This window comes from Vicugna pacos, chromosome 11 (assembly GCF_048564905.1).
Source record: "Vicugna pacos chromosome 11, VicPac4, whole genome shotgun sequence".
NCBI classification, from domain to species: Eukaryota; Metazoa; Chordata; class Mammalia; order Artiodactyla; family Camelidae; genus Vicugna; species Vicugna pacos.
In genome coordinates, this window is record NC_132997.1 from 15,573,596 (window position 1) to 15,580,163 (window position 6,568).

At 40.9% G+C, this 6,568-nt stretch overlaps 1 pseudogene; it reads right to left on the reverse strand.

Annotated features, from left to right (window-relative positions):
- Window positions 1-4,834: 4,834 nt before the first annotated feature.
- LOC102530719 (cyclin-dependent kinase 16 pseudogene) lies at window positions 4,835-6,568 on the reverse strand (annotated as a pseudogene).

The following is a 6,568-nucleotide window of genomic DNA, read 5'->3' on the forward strand; positions in this document are numbered from 1 at the left end:
ATTTTTGCATCAATACTCGTCAGTTATATTGGCCTGTGATTTTCTTGTTTTTTGATATCTGTCTTGTTTTGGTATCAGGGTGAGTGTGGCCTCATAGAATGAATTTGGAATTGTTCCTTTGTCTTCAATTTTTTGAAATGGTTTCAGAAAAATAGATGTTAACTCTTCAGTAAATGTATGGTAGAATTCACCTTGTGAAGCCAACTAGTCCTGGACCTTTGCTTGTGGATACTTTAAAATTACTGACTTAATTCAGTACTGGTAATTGGTCTACTTATATTTTCTATTTCTTTCTGATTCAGCCTTGGCAAATGGTACCTTTCTAAGAAATTGTCCATTTCTTCTAGGTTGTCCTTTTTGTTGGCATATAGTTGATCATAGTAGCCTCTTATGAGCCCTTGTATTTCTGTGATATTGATTGTGATTTCTCCTTTTTTATTTTATTAATTTGGGCCCTCTCCCTTTTTTCTTGATGAGTCTAACTAAAGGTTTATCAATTTTATTCATCTTTTCAAAGAACCCACTTTTAGTTTCACTGATTTTTTTTCTGTTTGTTTTTTTTTCTTTATTTCATTCATTTCTGCTCTGAATTTTATGATTTCTTTTCTTCTGCTAACTTTGGGTTTTCTTTGCTCCTTTTTCTCTAGCTGCTTTACATTTAAGTTTAGGTTGTTTAATTGAGATTTTTCTTGTTTCCTGAGATAGACTTGTATTGCTATAATCTTGCCTCTTAGAGCTGCCTTTGCTGCATCTCAAAACTTGTGGACTGTTGAGTTTTCATTTTCATTGATCTCAAAGTATTTTCCAATTTTCTCTTTGATTTCTTCAGTGAGTCATTGATTGTGTAGTGGCATTTTGTTTAGCCTCCACGTATTTGCAGTTTTTGCAGTCTTTTTTTTCTTTTCTTGTAGTTGATTTCTGACCTTATAGCCTGTGGTAAGAAAAGATGCTTGGTATGACTTCAAGTTTCTTAAATTTACTGAGGCTGCTTTGTGATCCAATATGTGATTGATTCTGGAGTTTACTTCATGTACATTTAAGAAGAATGTGTATTCTGTTGCTTTCAGTTAGAATGCTCTTAGATATTAATTAAGTCCATCTGGTCTAATGTGTCATTTGGGGTCTGTATTTCCTTATTGGCTTTCCGTCTGGATGTCCATTGATGAAAGTAGGTGTTAAGGTTCCTCACAATTATTGTGTTATTGTTGATTTCTCCTATTATGTTTGTTAAAAATTCCCTTATATATTGAGGTGCTCATTTGTTGGGTACATATATATTTACAGTTGTTATATCTTCTTGGATTGGTACCTTGAGTATTATGTAGAATCCTTTTGTGACTCTCATAACAGTCTTTATTTTAAGATCAATACTGTTAGATAGAAGTATTGCTACTCCAGCTTTTTTTTGGTTTCTGTTTGTATGGAGTTTTTTTTCCCCATCCCCATCCCCAACTTTCAGGTTGCATGTGCCTGTAGGTCTGAAGTGGGTCTCTTGTAGACAGCATACATATGGGTCTTCTTTTTGTATCCAGTCAGTCTGTATCTTTTGGTCAGAGCGGTTAATCCCTTTATATTTAATGTAATTATCAATACATATATTCTTATTGCCATTTTGTTAATTGTGTTGGGTTAATCTAACAGATTCCACTCATATCAAAGTTTCTTAGGTCTTTTTCCCTTCAGGGATGTTTTGCATAACTTTGAATATAATTAGATTATTTAGTCACATTCTATATTCTATTCTGGGGTACGCTGATCTCCTAGCTATTTTTAACTTTTATACATCAATATTTATTTTTTATGCTGTGAAGTTCTGTGAGTTTTGACACACATATAACATGTACCTGTTTTTAAAATATACAGATGGTTTCACCAAGCTAAAAAATCCTCTAAGCTTCACCTAGGAAACTGATCCTTTCCTCTTGTCCCCTGAACTCCTTGCAACCACTGATCTGTTTATAATATATATAGTTTTGCTTTATTCAGAATGCTATATAACTAGAATAGTACAATATGTAGCCTTTTCTGATAGGTTTCTTTAACTTAGTGATATTCATTTAAGATTTATTTGTATATTTTCATGTCTTGATGGCTCATTCTCTTATTCAGTAATATTCCATTGTACGGATGTACCACTGTTTGCTTACCCATTCATGTACTCAAGGACATCCAGATTGCTTTTAGTTTTTGGTAGTATTGAGTAAAGCTGTTCTAAACATTTATGTGTTGAATTTTATATGGATATAGCTTTGAAATAATTAAATCCCTAGGAGTGTATTTCCTGGATTTTATGGTAATACTATGAACTTTGCAAAATACTGCTAAATTGTCTTCCAAAGTGGCTCTACCATTTTCCATCCCAGCAGGATTGCATGAGAGTTCCTGTTACTCTGCATCCTCACCAGCAACTGGTACTGTCAGTTTATGGTTTAGCCTTTTAGAAAGCTGTGTAGAGATAACCCGTTGCTCTGTTAATTTTCATTCTCCTAATAACAAATGGTGTTGAACATCTTTTTATATGCTTATTTACTGTCTGAAAATCTTCAGTAGCGGTCTCTTCAGATCTCTTGTTCATATTTAATCAGATTATGTTCTTATTGTTGAATGTTAAAATTTCTTTGTATATTCTGAATACAACATATATAATGTATATTCTGCTATTGTTCAGTAAAGCATTCTGAAATTGTAAATTTTACTTTTTTAGTTAATGGTGATGTTCAGTTCTTCCACATACCTGCTGACTTTCTTTTTCCTAGTTGAATCCAGTACTAATAGAGGGGAATTGAAGTCTCTAATTATATATGTAGGTTTGTTTATTTCTCCTTAACTCTGTCCTCTTTGTTCTGTGCATTTTGAAACTCTTTTGTTAGGTATATGTACATTTAGGAATCTATATTTTCTTGGTAAATTGATAAGTTTATTATGTAATGTTCTTATTCTTGGTAATTTTCATTCCTTTGAAGTATACTTCTTTGTATTAATATATTCACTTCAGTATTATTTTGATTAGTGTTTGTACGCTATATCATTTATCATTTTTTTACTTATAACCACTGATATTATATTTGACATTGGTTTCTTATAAACCACATATAGTTTGACTATGTTTTATTTATTTGTTGGATGTTTGTTTTATTCTGACAACTTCAGTATGTTTTATTGTGTTATAAATACATAAAGTTTATCCTCTTAATCATTTTAAGTGTACAGTACAAAAGTGTTAACCAAATGCACATTGTTATGTAACAGATCTCTAGAACTTTTTCATCCTACAAAATTCAAATTCTATATCCATTAGGAAGGTAACTTTCATCTGCTGACAACCACCATTCTACTTCCTTTTTCTAAGAGTTTGGCTGCTCTAGATAACTCTTATAAGTAGAATCTTACCATATTTATTGTGAGAGTCTGTCTTTTAAATGATGAGTTTAGGTCATTTAATATTAATATAATTATTGATATGTTTGGATTTAGATCTACCATTCTATTATGTGTTTTTCCTCTGTTTTTCCTTTGTTTCCCCAAATCCTGCCTTCATTTGAGTTATCTGAAGAATTTTATTATTCAACTTTATTGACTAAGTGTGTTTTTTAGTATGCCTTTGTATAAATAGTTTTTGATGTTTCTTTGAAAATTACTGTTTACATATTTAACAATCACATTGAAATAAATACTTTTCTCCTTAAGTGGAATTTTGTCTTACAACCATATGAATCTCTTTAACCCCTTTATATTGTGGTTGTATTATATATTGCATCTGTACACATTAAAAAACCTACAGATAGTGTTATTATTACTTTTTCTGCTTTCAACCATCAAATGTATTCTAAAGAATTTAAGAGATTAGTCTGTTATATGTACCATGACAATTAACCATTTCTCTTGCTTACTATCCCTAAGATACTATTATCTTCTGATATCATTTCCCTTCTATCTGAAGAACTTCCTATAGCAATTCCTTTACAGCAAGTCTGCTGGCAACAAATTCTCTCAGTTTTCCTTCATCTGAGAACACTTTAATTTCACCTTCTTGCCTGAGGTCTTTTTTACTAAACATAGATTTTCAAGCTCTGTTTTTTCAGCAATTGAAAAATATCATGCCACTTCCTTCTGTAGTTTCTGGTTAGTCATTCGAAGTGTTCTCCTACAGGTAATGTGCCATTTTTTTCTGATTGATTTCAATATTTTTCTTTGACTTTAGTTTCAACAATTTGACTATGATTTGTCTAAGCATGGAATTTCTTTGAGTTTATCCTGTTTCGGGTTTGTTCAGATTTCTGAATCTATAGGTTTATGTGGTTTGCCACACGAATGAATTTTAGAGATGTTATATGTTGAAATATATTTTTTCAGTACTGAACTTGTTCTGCTGTCCTTCTGGGACTCTGGTGGCAAGAATGTTATGCCTTTGCTATTTTCTCACCGGTTCCTCTGGCTCTGTTAACTTGTCTTAAATATCTTTTTCCAGGTTAAATAGTTTCTATTGATCTATTTTTCAGTTCCACTGACAATTTCATCTGTTATGCACTTTGTGCTTTTGAGCTCATTTAGTGAGTTTTATACTTCAGTTATTTTATTTTTCAGTTCAAATATTTCCTTTTGATTTTTTTTTTAAGGAGCGATGAGAGCTTTGTTAGCACCCAGCAGACAGGCCAATGGGTGGGCTGACAGGCCAATGGTCAGGTGTTCGCACAGGCAGCAGGGGACAAGTGGGAAGGTGAGCATGCGTCAGGTAGGTAGGCAGGCAGCAAGCAGGAAGGATGCAGCTGGGGGCTGCCCTGTGAGGGGTGTGGCATCCCTCCAGCTGCTGCCTGCTGGGGCCTCAGTCTGTGGCTTAGAACCCGGTGTCCACCACCTGGAAAGCTGGCCTGCCTTAGTCAGGCATTGATGAAGACCGAAGCCTGGCCTCCTTTTGTAGCTGGATCTCCTCTCGTGCAAACATGGAAGTAGTTTCAGGAGGTTTGTGGATGCGCTTCCACAGACTGAGGAAGAACAGAAGTTTCATGGCATCCTCTGCGGAGAACCAATTGCGAACTTCAAGCTGCAGCAGCTTGGTGAGGAGGTCAGCCCCGCCGCTGTCAAGTCTACAGCAAGGACAAGGGGACTGGGGATAGCAGTAAGTCTTGAACTCTTCACTGAACAGGATGTCTGGCCACGTCCCCTCAGTTGGGTTCCCAAGACGCGGAAGATGAAGTGCAGCTGTTCCTCCACCGTGGAGCCCGGGAAGAGGGGCCGGCCCGTGGCCATCTCATAGAAGATGCAGCCCACACCCGACATGCCAATCTGAGAGGAGTAGTCCGTGGACCCGAGCAGGATGTTGGGGGCCGGTACACAGCGTTACAACCTAATTGGAGTAGGTCCTCATTGGAACAGACTCGGCCTGGGCCAGGCCGAAGACGGCCAGCTTGAGCTCTCCTCTCTCCTTGATGAGCAGGTTCTGGGGCTTGACGTCTCGGTGTAGCACCTACTGCCGGTGGCAGCAGACCAGGCCGCGGAGCAGCTGGAACAGGAAGAGTTTCGCACTGTGCATGTTGATGACGTTGCCACAGCCATCCAGGTACTGCGTCAGGTCCTTGTCCAGGTACTCAAAGACAAGGGTGAGCGACTTCTCTGAGGATAATGTCGTGTAGTGGGATGATGCTGGCGTGTTTGAGGTCCTTGAGCAGGGACGCTTCCCACATGGCGGTGCAGGGCGCCCCCTCTTCGTGTTCAGTCTGATCTCCCTGGGCGCCACAAGGTTGTCTGTGAGCTTGCTTTTGCCTTTGCAGACGGTGGCATATGTACCCTCTCCCAGCTTGTCCAACTTGATGTAAGTCTCCAGTTTCCCAAAGTCGATCTCAGGCAGGCTGACAGGGCGGAGGCGGCAGCCGAGGGGCTTGTCAAAGACGGGGATATTGGAGTCAACTTCTCAAGGGAGCCATCGGGCAGCCGGATGGGGGCTGCTAGTGATGGGCACTTGTTGACATCTTCCGTGGAGATCTTGCACGGGAGTGGGGGTGGGGTTGCGCATGCGCACCCTCCCTGGTGCCTGCACCTCACGCGAGGGCGCGGCGGAAGCCTACCCCCTCTCCCCGGCGACCCCACCTTCCAGTCCCCGTGTACAGCCTCTGGTGCGGAGCTGGGCGGGCCGCGTCCAGAGCGGGGCTCCCCAGGGGCAGCACGTGTGGGGGCCTCTCCCCGGTCACCGCCGCCGCCGCTCTCACCCAGGCCTGTCTGTTCAGGGGCACCACTGGTCTTGTCTACACCTCGGCCCCCTCGGAGTGTCACTGACAGCCGCCTTTTGATCTTCTTCAGCGGATCCGCGGCGCCCGGCGGGGGCGCGCGAGCCACCTCAGCGCCGCGGGGTCGGCAGGTCGGGCTGAGGCTGCGCGACCTCCTTCCCCTCCTGTTCGCCGCAGGCGCCCGTCCCAGGGGTCTTAGGCGTGGCTGCCGGGCCCGGGCTGCCGCCCTCTGAGGAGGAGGAGGCGGCGGCGTCCCGCTCAGCCGCCCCTGCGCTCGGCCGCTATGGGCGGCGGCCCCGGGCTCCTCGGCGCCGGCTCGAGTCTGAGAGCTCCCGGCGGCGCGCGGT